Source organism: Nanorana parkeri, unplaced genomic scaffold (genome assembly GCF_000935625.1).
Source record: "Nanorana parkeri isolate BGI_ZX_2015 unplaced genomic scaffold, ASM93562v1 scaffold366, whole genome shotgun sequence".
Classification (NCBI taxonomy): Eukaryota; Metazoa; Chordata; class Amphibia; order Anura; family Dicroglossidae; genus Nanorana; species Nanorana parkeri.
The window spans coordinates 966,916-980,455 of record NW_017306634.1 but is presented as its reverse complement, the minus strand read 5'-3'; positions in this window follow the sequence as shown (position 1 = coordinate 980,455).

Here is a 13,540-nt window from a genome sequence, read left to right as displayed (position 1 = left end):
CCCCCAAAGTTCCACCACAAAATGTTTTCTCTCTGATGGTCAGCATCATTTAACCCACTTCCTCTGACCCCATGCTGTCCAGGACCCACCTCAGCTTGTGACTGAACTGTGAAAAAAGAAGAAGCGCAGTGATTACCTCATTTATGTATCACTCTTCTGCTCTTTCCTCCTCTAAGCATGCTTCTTGTCAGCACATTGGCTCCTTGTGCTGCTTTTTTCTCTCACACTCCAACCTTGCTTCATAGGGTCTGCAGGGGGCTGATGCCCTGTCAAATTTAGGTACTTACAATGCTTACATTAAGAAAAATTCATTTAATGTATATCGAGCTTTATTAAAGCGATATTAAACCTTTTTTTTTAAATGGTTGCTATTAGGACACCCATCTTTGCCTGAGGATGTTGTTCTTTTTCTTTAAAAGTTTTAAATTCCTCGTTTTCTAGTGTCCAGCAGCCCAGCAGCGCTCTTTCCCCCGCCCCCTGCACGGGTGCCTCTATCGGCTAACGGAGGCACCCATGCGCGCTCGTGCCCAGAGTGGCTGTGTGCGTCCATAGACACACACAGCCCTGTGGTAGGCCACGCTCCTTCTTTCTGATTACCACTTTAAATGATGCCAGAAGGAGCCTATGGCTCCTCTCCCATCAGTATTCTCCCCCTGCAACCAGGAAGTACAGGGAAAGGAGGATTACTTCGGGACCGGCGGCGGGGATGAGCATCTCTAACAAGTAAGTGTGGGGGGTGACAGAGGGTGACTGGAGGGGACTGGGGGAGAAAAAGGTTCTGGGCAGTTTTTACCCTGATGCAGAGAATGCATTAAGGTAAAAAACGGCCAGACCTTAATATTACTTTAATTTAGGTGCAATATACCTGCCAGGAGTTCAGCTTTAACACAAGCAAAAACTTTCTTTGGGTAAATTAGAGGAGGGTGAAAAGCTTGTTTAGGTTTTTTATGTTGGAAGAGGAAAGACAAATACAAGTCTACCTGAATTTCACAGTTTTAAATACTGACTTTGCCCCCACGGGCGACATTTCACCTAATACTGAGTGATGTAACTCCACCCAACCCTAACCAAAACTAAAATTAAGTCTTCACTGGAGCTGTTCTTCAATACCATGGAGTTGGGCTTTAATAACAATGTTTTTGAATCTGTTTATACAAAGTCGGATTAAGTGCACAGGATCCTATACCACGTTACAAGTTGGGTCCGCCCCAATAAGGGGTGGTGTATACAAGGCCCAGGGGAAAGTAAAATGAACATACAAAATTACAAGCTTTCAGGTTCACTCATGAAAACATGAATCACATTTGAAAATCGGTTGTGATGTGCCAGGCATGTTTAGGAAGTGTTTGCAATGCTTTTGAGTGTAATACCTTTCATCAGCAGTTTTCATGTATAAATAAAACTTGTTTGATTTTTGCTAGGTCTATGAAGATTGTGCCAGCAGCCCCTCAAATGCATCCCAAACGCCTTGTAAATGCATTTTCTACAATAGCCAAACATTTCCATTAGCAGAAATGAGGGAGAAAGCAGATGGAGCTTGACTGAATAGAACAGGCTATGTTTAGAAGAAATGCTGGTCTACAAAACCCTGTAAGATTCAATTCAATGTTCAGCAGCTGAAATCAGTCTGAGTCAGAAACTCCTGCCTTGTCTGTATTCTGCGTAGAAAATGACATTCTGCTGGTTCTCCGTCAGTAAATGGACGCACAGCACAACACTCACTGCTCTGTTCTGAATTAAAGCCCATCTCAAGCAAAGTTTTTTTTTCTTTTTAATTTTGGATAGAGTTTTGGTTCTGTAATGTCTGTGACCTCATTAAGAAATTCTGCTTAACTTTCTATCACTGTGACTTCTGAACAAGAAATGTGGCTGTGCATGTGTCACCAAGACAGGAAGGCACATACCGCAATAAAAATATTGTTATGAGGGTCAATGTTGATGGCCTTGAGACTTGTGTCGATGGGATCAGCTTGAGATGTTTTTGAGATAATTCACTGTCATTTGACCTGCAGTTGTCCTCTTTTGGAATTGCAGTTGACCTACTTCAAGCTGGCTTTGCATCCCCTTGCATAGACTTGCAGAAAATGCAAAACCCACCTGCTGATCACAAAAGCTTGGTGCCACAGCCCCGAATTCCTCCCCACTAAAAATGTGTGCGACAACAAGCCACCACCAATTAGTAAAGCAGGTCACATTGTAGATGTTCCAGTTCTCGTACATGGCTGAACAGTTGTAGGGAAATTCATCTCAGGGTTAATTCTTCTCCAGGTTACTGAACAAAAGATGAACACCAGTCACTTTGATATAAAAACCTAACCAGGTTTATTTAAAAATGCTAAATATCGTACGGGTGGTGAGGAACAAATCATAATTCCACCATTCTATGCTACAATCCTCTTCAAAGTCTCTGTCTGGTCTCACAGACTATACTGCCTGGTTATCTTTTAGGACTTCTGCTACATAGAGATCTAGGTTCTAGTGTTGCCTAGATCATAGTCCCCTATAGCAGCAGAGCTGAGAAGATTCTTCTTTAAATTTCTCCCCACTCAGTAACTCCCCACACCTATCCAGTGGAGGACAGCCACAGCTGCTTCCTTAGGGATGATTACTTTTGTTTCAGCAAGACAACATCTTCAGAGACCTTCCATGAGAGGAGAAGTCTTGACAGGAAATTAGTACAATCTTTCCAATAGGGACATAGATGGCATTAAATCTTGACAGAAGTTCTAATTCTTCCCCACTCTATCCAAAATGGAAGAGGTTTGGCTACAGAGTAGTACCTGGCTGTCAAACTGACAGTTGAGACTCATAGATTACAGATGGAGAGCTGTTCTGAAATCTCCAGGGCCGAACAATCAGTTTGACAGCCAGGTCCTTCTCTGTGTATCTGGAGAGCTGTTTGTAGAAAAGTGGTCACATGCTCTGTTATATTTGTGTGTGGCTCAACCCCCTACACCCAAGGGACAATAGGCTCCACCAAGGTTGCCTGGTGAGTAACCCAGCTCTATGAAAACACACCTCACATGTCAATGCTTGTTTTGCGTCAGTGACTACTGAGTAAGTGAAGGAAAAATAAGAATGAAAAATGCTGAGCGGGTGGCCTCACACACAAGTTGGCAATAGCAACTTCTATATTTCTATTTCTTTTTCTGACAGGTAGTTTTGTCATACATGTCCAACACCATCTGCTGTAATAAACAGATAATGCTATGCTCCAGTTTTGGGCTACACGATACAAGGCCAGCACTGGGCTAAGCAACTTAAATCTCAGAACAAAGCTGTGCATTTTGGGTGCCATGAGCTCAGTGTTATTTCACTCCTTGAGTATTCTGCTAACTTTACTACTGCAATGAATAGCTGCTGCGTCTTTGGGTCATGTGGCCCAGAATCAAAGTTCTAAAAAAAATGAAAAGAAAAAATACAAAAATCAAAGCATGTGTGAAGTTGTTCATAGAAGAAAGACCAATCTAGAAGGGCCAACTCTAATATTCATTATAGGTCACATTAAAATGTAAAACCTCCTTTTCGATTGCCAATGTTTAGCTTTGCACCTAAATTTTATGTTGGTAAAAAGACAAAACAGAAATCTTGGTTTGGTGCTTGAAATAATTTTTATAAATGTAAGTCTGGTTAGATTTTTACTTTTGTTTTTATAAGTGTCCGGCCTTTGCTAGGATTGCGTTAAACAGATAAATAGCAACAGATTCCATTAGCGAATCAATAAAACATTGCACGGCTTATTACACACACTGGTGATCATGTACAGGTCAATGTGCAGTCAGCATACACTGGAGTAGCTGAGAATGTAATGTATACAAACACTGTCAAATCCCTGTAGTGTTATCGTTCTGTTCAATAGCTCTATTTCTTTGAGAACAGCTTGGATTCTGTGCAATCAATAGGCTTAGAGCCTACCAGCTGCGATTGATTTGTTAGTGGCCTCTCTCCTCATTACTGTAATCAACATTAGGTAGACTGATTATTTTGTTTCTTTTAAAAACCTTATCATTATTTTCCATTGGCATTTCATAGGATGCTGCGAAATGACCCTCTTCATTTGCTATCTGTCTATTTAGAACAATGGTGGAGAGCAGTCCACCCACCATCCTCCAGTGCTTCTTTGGAAGTCACCCTGACCTCGAGAAAATTGTATTTTGTCACAAATAACCTTTCTCCGTTAGAAGTAGCTACTTCCAGAATGTAAATGGATAAGTCGTATTAGTCCAGTAGACAAGATGTCAAAAAATCAAAAACAGAGTATTGCAGTATGCAATGATACTGTTCTTATTGGACTAATATAATATCTAAAAGACAAGTTTTCGTGAGTTGACCTCTCTTCTTTATGTCTAAAGCTAAACTCACGGGGTTATTCACAAAAGGGTGAAGAGTTTGGCAGGAGAAGTGAACAAGCCATGCCAATATAGCTGATTTGGAAAATGTCTCCAATTTAGCTCACTTTCCAGTTCAGCTACGTTGTCCTAGATTGTTCTACCCTCGAAAAGCTTACAATCTAAGGTTTCTATTACACATGCATACGTACAGGGCCAATTTATTTTTCATCATAATCTTGGAGCATAGGAGGAAATCAGAATACCTGGAGGAAATCCACAAAACCACAGGGAGCACATACAATTTTCCGCTGTGCCCTGTGCGAGCACGGGATCAGCATGGTGCCTGTGTCACAGGGGATCAGAGGGAGATCGGTACACCAGCTCCCTCTGGTCCCCTCTCCGCTGCAAGAATGCGGAAGTGTTGTATATCACATCACTTCCGCATTCTTGTGTCACTCTCCAGCTTCTGAAGCTGGAAAGAAGCTGATGGAACAGATCTGTGCTCCAAAAAATTAAAGTTTCCCCCCCAAAATGTTTTAAAGTTACACATAAAAAAGAATAAAAAAAAACAAAAAAATGTTTTAAAGTCCCCACCCATACATACGCGCATGCAAACATGCGTCGGGGGCACATACGTGTCGCCTATGGCCAATTTTGGATATGGTAGTATTTTGCGATTTCGCGGGTGCGCGCAATTTTAAAGCTTGATATGTTTGGTGTCTATTTGCCCGACGTGACCACGTCTTTTATATTTGACCAAAAAACTGGGTAATAATAAATGTTTCCTAACATAATGTAAAAAAAAATGTTTTTTTTCCCAAAATTTTCAGTAATTTTTCCTAATTATAGTAAAACATTAAAACCGCAGTGGTGATTAAATACCACCAAAAGAAAGCTCTATCTGTCCCCCAAAAATGGTATAAAATTAATGTCAGTACAGCGTTGCATGACGGAATAAATGTCAGTCAAAGTAGCGCAGTGCTGAATAATGAAAAACGCCGGGACAGGAAGGGGGTCTAAACACCTGGTCTTCAAGCAGTTAAGGAGCAACAATTGTTGCAATATAACTTGCAGATACTTGGCATTTTCATGAGAACTACCAGGGTTGCAGCGGTTGCAGCTGGGACCTAGCTCTGGTGCTCCACCACAGTCCTGAAATCATTAGTCTGTATTGTTTTAGAAAAACTGTCACATGACAATAAACATAAATGTATCAGTACTTGTATCTGTAAGTACTTGGCAAGTATCAGTACTTGTACTTGCAAAAATGAATTGGTGCATCACTTGTATAGATTTATAAAAAACAATCATACATTATAACAGAGATGTACAAATCCCAGGAGCTCCGTGTGCTCCTTACAAATGACAGCTGCCTCCTAACTTTTTAATTTTTCTCTAGTCTAGTCTTGGAGTTGGAAAAGTATCTGTACTTGTACTTGTACCAAGTACAATACTTGGTATCTGACCATCCCTAATAGAGGCTGATTCCCGCTGAATCGGCTGAAATACAAGTCAAGGGGGGACCTGTCTGCAACACCCTCCTCGACAAAAGTTGATTGAGAGGTTAACTGACCTGGGTGACTGCATCCAGTCTGAATACAAGAGCCGGATGAGGAAGTTGACAGATTTCTCCTGTTCAGCCCCTGGCCCATATCAGATAAGCTAAATCAAACACTCCCGCTTGTTCCTATGGAGTAATTCCTTCATTGACCAATACTCTTTAGAGGCAACAACGGAGCTACACCTTGTGGTCTGGCTAGTGAGGGGATGACATTGGAGATGCAGCTCAGTGGTTTGTTTGCTCTCCTGGCAATCTCGTTATGGTTTGTTTCAGGATCGCTAGTGTGACATGGCCCATATACTACCAGGCCCATGTCAGTAGCACATAAAAATCTTGGGCCACGTTGCTTTAATTTTGTTGCAGAAACTTCAAACTTTTATGGAACTATTACAAAACTTTTCTTCCTTTGTGGTTATCTTTTTTTTTTTAGCATAGACTGAGCTAAGCCCCATAAAAGAAACTTTATTTACTTGTGGGCTGTATTGAAGGTTAATCAAGGTATTTTAAGAAGGTCCCTGAGGAAAATGGTGACCATCAATCTTTTGAAGGACAGTTTAATATAAGAAAAACATTGTATAGTTGGAGGGCAAACAAAATTGGCTACAAGTTTTCTGCCTCTCTATGAATTTGCAAATGTGTCATTTTGACTTTAGACAGTTTTCTACATGACAGGCTAGGGGGTAAAATCTATAAGAATTTGCTGGATTCATGGCCACAAATCACATTACCAGCTAACAGGAATGTTCCACATAAATCCCCCGCGGTGCTTTGCTGCTTTTATCGCTATTTTTTTGTGCAGAGACTGACGTACATTAACCAGGAAACAGAGAATAAACTGCCAGCGAAGAAATATTTCAGAAAACAAGGATAAGAGGAAGTCAATTCTGCAGCTTACTTCTAAATGTAATGTTGCAGTTTTGCGTAAATAACATAGTTACCTATGGACAATCTATATTTTATAAAGTGTTCCTTATTTTCAGCAATTGTCATGCATCCTTGGTGCTGGTCCCTCTCAGGGGAGAAAGCTATAGGAGTCAGCTGGGATAATTAATCTTAGCCAATCAACATTTCTCAGAGAAGGTTTAGGAGGGCAATGTCTGCCACTTTCACAAAGGGCTTACACACATTTATGAATGTTTTCCAATCCAGCTGTAAAGCTGAATAATTTATAGGTGCCTTAAAAGGTACATATAGACAAAGTGACTACTGACTGATTTGGCTGCTGTAGACTTAATAGGGGAAATGTCTAAGGTTGCCCCCAGTCTTTGCAGACAGCCATAGGTGACCATAGAACTGATCACCCACTAATTTTCACAGTCAATTACTATTCTCTCCCTAAAATGATGCTGGTGAGTGCACAAGGCAAAAACATCCATTAGTGACATCATGTTTAGCCAATGTCTGTAACACGCTGCCTACGGTGACCATGGCCATTCGTTGTACTGTATCTATGGAGCAGTGTTTTGTCACCTTATAAAAGGACTACAAAACAGCTACCCATCTCTCTCTTTTTTTAAATATTTATTTATAATAAAGTGTATAGAAATACAGTGAGATAAACATAAATTTGACATTACAGTAACTAGAACAGAAAAATAGTGAGTGAACAAAAAAAAAAACTCAATACAACCCCTCTCTTCTCCATTATAATAGGGACACTTGTTAACTGATAACAGTACACCATGAACAGAAAGCATAGGAAGTTAGCAGTTCACATGATTTCTGGCAGGATCAATACGTTTTTTGTTGTTGTTATTGTTGCATTTATCAAATAATTAAAACAAAAAACCTTTAATGGTACATTTAACAAAGCAAAAGGGAGCATATCAGAGAAGTTTATTTTTTAGGGTTTATTAGCACTTTAAAAGCAGGATTTTACTACAGGGAAAAAGCCCAAGCTCACTTTTAAATATGGGCTTTCAGTATGGGAAGGGAGGATTGCTGGCACCTTGCAAATAGTTGAATATTTGTAACCAGTTCACCAACTGATTTTACTCTGTGTCACGCAAATCTAAAATAAGGAGAGAGCAGATTTTGTATTACTTTACAGCTGTGATGTTTTCATTTATTGTACTATATGGGGAGCAGGGCTAAATGTAGAAACCAACTGCCCACCCAGTGCCTGGAACTGCATGTCCCAGGCTTCAGGTGATAGGAATTCCACACCCCTGCTACCCCTCTACTCCCTGCTGCCCCAAGGCCGGGCCTCGGTGGCTTTGTGGGAAATCCAGCCCTGTGCATCCTGTGATATCTCTGGAGGGTGTCCCATGCTTTCTCTGGAGGGCAATAGTTTGCCTCTTCACCCTTGTTGGCAATTCTAGGTGTACTGATGTCTCTTTCAGAATTTTGCCTCAGTCTTGTGTCCCTTTTGCAAATAAGATATCTGATCCTGTTAGATTGAAGCTAAGCATAGTATAAACTGGCCTTGCGTGTGAGAGATGCCATCATGATTAAAGAGCTGTTTGGGCTGATACACTTTCATCAATGAAGGTAGAGGAGACACTGTTCTACATTATCTACCTGCTCATTATCAGACAGCAAAAATGTAGCCACTAAGTGAAGGTTTAGTTGCAGAGAGTAAAAACACAAAACCACTTATCCTGCACAGCTGGTTCTATATACAAGAAAAACTACATGAACACCTTGGAATTAACTGGTTTTCTGCAGTAATTTGCCATAAAATGTGATCTCATCCTCATCTAAGCCACAACAATAGACAAGCACAATGTCCTTAAGCTGATAACACATAAACAATTCTGATTTTTCATGTCTTTATTGACAACAACCATTAAACATTCACAGTGCTGGAGGAAAAAGTATGTGAACCCATAGACTAGTTGCATCAACAAAAGCCAATTGGCGTCAGTAACTTGCACACCTGAAGCCCAATTAACAAAATGAGTTTGAGGTGTGGTTTAGAGCTACTTTGATTGATAAAAGACACTCAAACATTTTAAGATTGCTTTTCACAAGAAGTATCAGCTGATGTGAACCATACCTCACCAAAAAAAATCTTTCTTTTTTTTTTTACACTGCTGGTAAAATAATAAGGGTAAGTCAGTGACATACAAACTTAAACCAGTCTACTAATTTTCAGGCAGTTACTCCTAAGAACCAATCCAGATTTATTTTATGAAAATCAGATGGCTAAACGAGGATTGATTGTCTTCTATCAGTTTCTTTTTACAACTTTCTTTGGTTAGGCTTTGCACACACCTTACAACCATCGCAAGACTTTTGTCTTGCGATGGTTGTAAGGTAATTTAAAAAAACGTACGATCTGCCTATCTTGGACAGGCAGATCGTACTTGCGATGATCGCAAGCCCACCCCGCTGAGGGGCGGGCTTCCGATGATTGCAATGCCGTCCGGCTTTTATCTTACGAACATGCTATCTTTCGAACATGTTCGTAAGATAAAAGTCGTGCGACCATACAGTAGTAGAGGTCGCACGGCTTCCACACACCTTACGATTTCCCGCGATTATCGTACGATTATCGCAATGTGTGTGGGCACCTTAAGCCTGATGAGGCCATCAGTGAGTCAATTTTGGCTTGACAGAGGTAGAAAATGAATGTGTCAAGATGGGATTGAATTTGTCCTTGATTATCATCAGATAATGGTGATAAACCAAATCACATCAATTCATAGAATTTGGAGTTAACAGCGATGTTCGTTGGGGGCATCATGTAATGTTTCAGATGTTTTTCCAGTACAGATTTGAAAATTAAAATCAACACCTCACTGGCTGCATTGTGCATACCCTTGGTTTATTTTTGAAATAAGACCCACGTCTTTCCATGAAACCCAATATATTTTTCTAAACGATAAACAAGGTAATAAGCATCTATCGTTGTCTGCTCCACTTTTACTTGCAAAACTCTCAAATATAGTCCAGGTTTAATGGGAATTACAATACGCATTTTTAAAATAGAGCACTTGATATCTCACCTCTTATTCCCAGTAAGGCAAACTTCTCATCATAATTTTCTGATTTTTGTCCTTGACATGATGACATATTGTATTATTTTTTTTTCCTTTTTTAATGTGCCTCTGCTAATCCATTAGAAATTTTCGGAATGCATTTCTAAGAGCTCTCGGAAAACTGTTTTTTTTAAAGAAATGTCCTGACAGAATATTTGAATGCATCTTTCAGGGAGAATACATGGAAACTGTGTTAAATGGTCTGTTTATCTTCTCCGGAATTTTCAAGTTTTGTCCTTGGGATCAAGTAGCTGTGGAATGTTCATCTCAATGTCTTCATCCGACAAAGCTTCTTTTTACTTTAAGGTATGTTGCATTTATGATATTATGCTCTAGTCACTAAGGGAGCTAATGCAATAACATCTTGCAGACAGAATTGTAAGTATTCCTTCACAGCAAAGAATCAGAGTCAGACAATAATTAATAAAAGGGTGGCTTCACACCTATGTGTTGTGGTAATGCTAAAGTACATTAGGTGACCAGCACTGTACTGCACATGCGGTGCGGTGCACTGTTTAAAAGAAAAAGTGCGTGTCCATTCTTTTTCTTCCATTACTGTGCATTGGTAGCTCATTCTAAATGTAATGCACCACAATGGAATAGCATCATGTGAAGAGAACTTTAGTCTAATCTGTCCCTTTGAGCATGGTGTGGCTAAAATTGTAAAAGACCTGGGACACCTTTGTGCACCTCTTGAAAAGTAAAGATGCTAAGCAGGTAGCACTCCATGGTGAACAGGGGGTGTGGCCAGGTACTCAGATTTCCTCCCACACTCCAAAGACATGCCAGTAGGTTAATTGGCTCATGCCTAATTTGGCCCTGTATGTATGCGTGTGAGATAGAACCTTAAATTGTAAGCTTCTTGAGGGCAGGGACTGATGTGAATGTGCAACTATGTAAAGCACTGCATAAATTGTTTGCACTATATATATATATATATACCAATAATGAATATTGATGTAAATGGGAAACGTGCGCAAAAAACATGCAAAATAATTGTGTTGCACATTTTCTATTGAGTCTATGGGGACAAATTGCGCTGATCTGCCCAGAAAAAAAGCTCATGCAGTTTTTCTGGCGACAGGCATTTTTTTACGCGCGACTCTACACTTATGCGTGAACGGGGCTAGAGGAATACATGGTATTTTTCCTGCTGTTTGTTTCAGCGTGGGGGAGTCACCGTTGTTCACTTATTTGTTAATTGTAGCTTGATCTATTGAGCTGTGTAGAAAGACCTTTTTTCAAAAAAAGAGCTGAGTAAAACCTGGAAAATGTGTAAAGAAGCAGAAAGCTCTACCTGCTGGCTGGATATATAAAGAAAAAACACAAAATATTGAAACACAACATTTCATATTTACCTGATTAGAAAAAGAAAATATTTAATTGTATTTTTAGCCCTGACTTTAATAAAGAAAATAGATACAAAGCCACTATACATTCCAATTAATATTTACTGATCTCCTATCCTCATACATGTATGTTTAAGGGCTTGCACAAACCTTTGCATTGTAAGGTTATAAGAAGATGATCGACTAGACCTGCTGATGTGTACCAGTGTGCATTTTGTTTTGAGTAATTACAATTTACAAGACAAGCAAGAAATACAGTATACAGTATATTCCACAATTTGTGGGAATTATTACAGTTTACCCTTTCAACAGATCCATTAATCTAGAGCCTTGGTTCTCAACTGGTGGGTCGTGACCCAAAAGTGGGTCGCGACCCCATGTTTAGTGGGTCGCCGTGCGCCTTCCACTATGCTAGGTGAGAGACTCCTCAGCTCCTCCTGTCAGTTCTCTCGCCAAGCAGCCATTCAAAATCTGCTGCCTGGTGCCGAGTGTCAGCTTGAGGTGGGTTGGGGCTATGACCGTAAGGGAGCTCCATCCACACGTACCACTCCCTTGCGTGCCCTGTAGAGGTGCCTGGGACGGAGTGATGTCACATTCTGGCTCCTGGCACGTCTACAGGGCACTTAAGGGAGCTGTACAAGCATTGTAGATATGGATGGAGCTCTGTCACAGTACAACAGCCCACACTGGACTCCAGGCTGTGGATGCACTCCAGCTCTCATAAAGGTATGGAAACTGGGTGGATCTTTGAATGGCATCCTAAACGCACCTTCCACCCACAGTTCGAAAGCCTGCACCGGAACGCGCGGTACCGCGATGCTGTGCGTTCCATTGCAGTGGGTCGCCACTTAATGACAAATGACAAATGTGGGTCCTGAGGTTACACAGGTTGAGAACCACTGATCTAGAGTGTCTACTAGTGGCCAGATCTGTAAATGTACCCACTGTGCACCAAAAGCTGGTCTCTATCTCTGTCCTCAATTGGGACATACTGTATTTATTGCAATGAAAGCATTGAAAACAGGCTTACCCTTGATGTATCCTCAGACTCCTTAAATATACAGCACCACACCAGATGTCTAAATTAATTCAAGACATGCTCCAAATAAATTGTTTCTAACCCTGACCACCAAGGCTAAACAATTTTACCTCCAACTGATGCCAGAGTATTTTTTTTTTTATGCCAGGAGCCACTGACTTCAGGGCCCTTTTCCCCAACTGATGCCATGGATTTTTTCCTTTCACTGACCAGCAATGTAAGGAACCCTATAATACATAATCATAACTGCTGCTTTCTGTACACTGTGTCTGTGTTTTAAATAGCCCTGACCAAGTGTTTATTGTCATAACAGTTGCACATTGCTGTGAGGTGTATAACCTTCTTCTGTAAGGCAGCCTCTGACTAAGGGGGTGATTTATAAATCAAGCTATATGCTGGCATTTTGGCCACTAAAAGGAACCAAGAAGCATAGGGATATCCGATGCTCCTGGTCTCCATTCAGGGGTAAGAATACCATGAGAACGACATTCGCCCTGTGTATTTTTTGTATGATTTTTTTTAAACTTCTTTTTTACTAAGTGTAAGAATATGTGTATAAGCCATGCCCAATACTTTTACCATGGTGCACGTCTTATGTAATCTCCATGCCTTTTTTAAAGTTCTGAAGTTGGAAGGTATGGATCCAGAAAACAGTGTTTTTTACATTTTGAAATGCACAGTGTGGAACAGTATTCTATGGTTTATTTTGTCAACATCATACTGCATTTTTACATGTGGGAATATGTTCTATTAGGACTTTTATGCGAGATGAAGCCTGTTTAAATAAGGCCTTAAATCCACGTGAAAGTGCATCCAAAATGTTTGACAGGATCTGTGCTTAGAGAGTCAGTGGCACTTGGAACTGCTTGGAGAATATTCAGAAATGAAAATTATGTAATTGACTCGAATGGCACAGGTCTTATTGTACATTTTGTATGCATTTCCCAATGCATTTACCTGTACCAACGAATCACAAGTTTAAAAGCTAAATCACATGTATCCCGCTTTAAAGAGATTGTGTGGACACCATATGATGTACCCTTACACGAGTGTGAAGATCCTTACCTATTCATCTCTATCATGGACAGAGATTGTCATATGTCAGCCCAGGCCTTCTGGGCAGCAGACTGAAAAACACTGCCGTATGTGTGCCAACAGTGCAGCTTAGCAGCTACAAAGATCTTGGTTCTTCATACCAGTGTTACAACACTGCTTATAGCTAGTAGGGATGAGGTTCGGGTTTGCCATTACCATGGGTTCAAGATTCACATTCGACA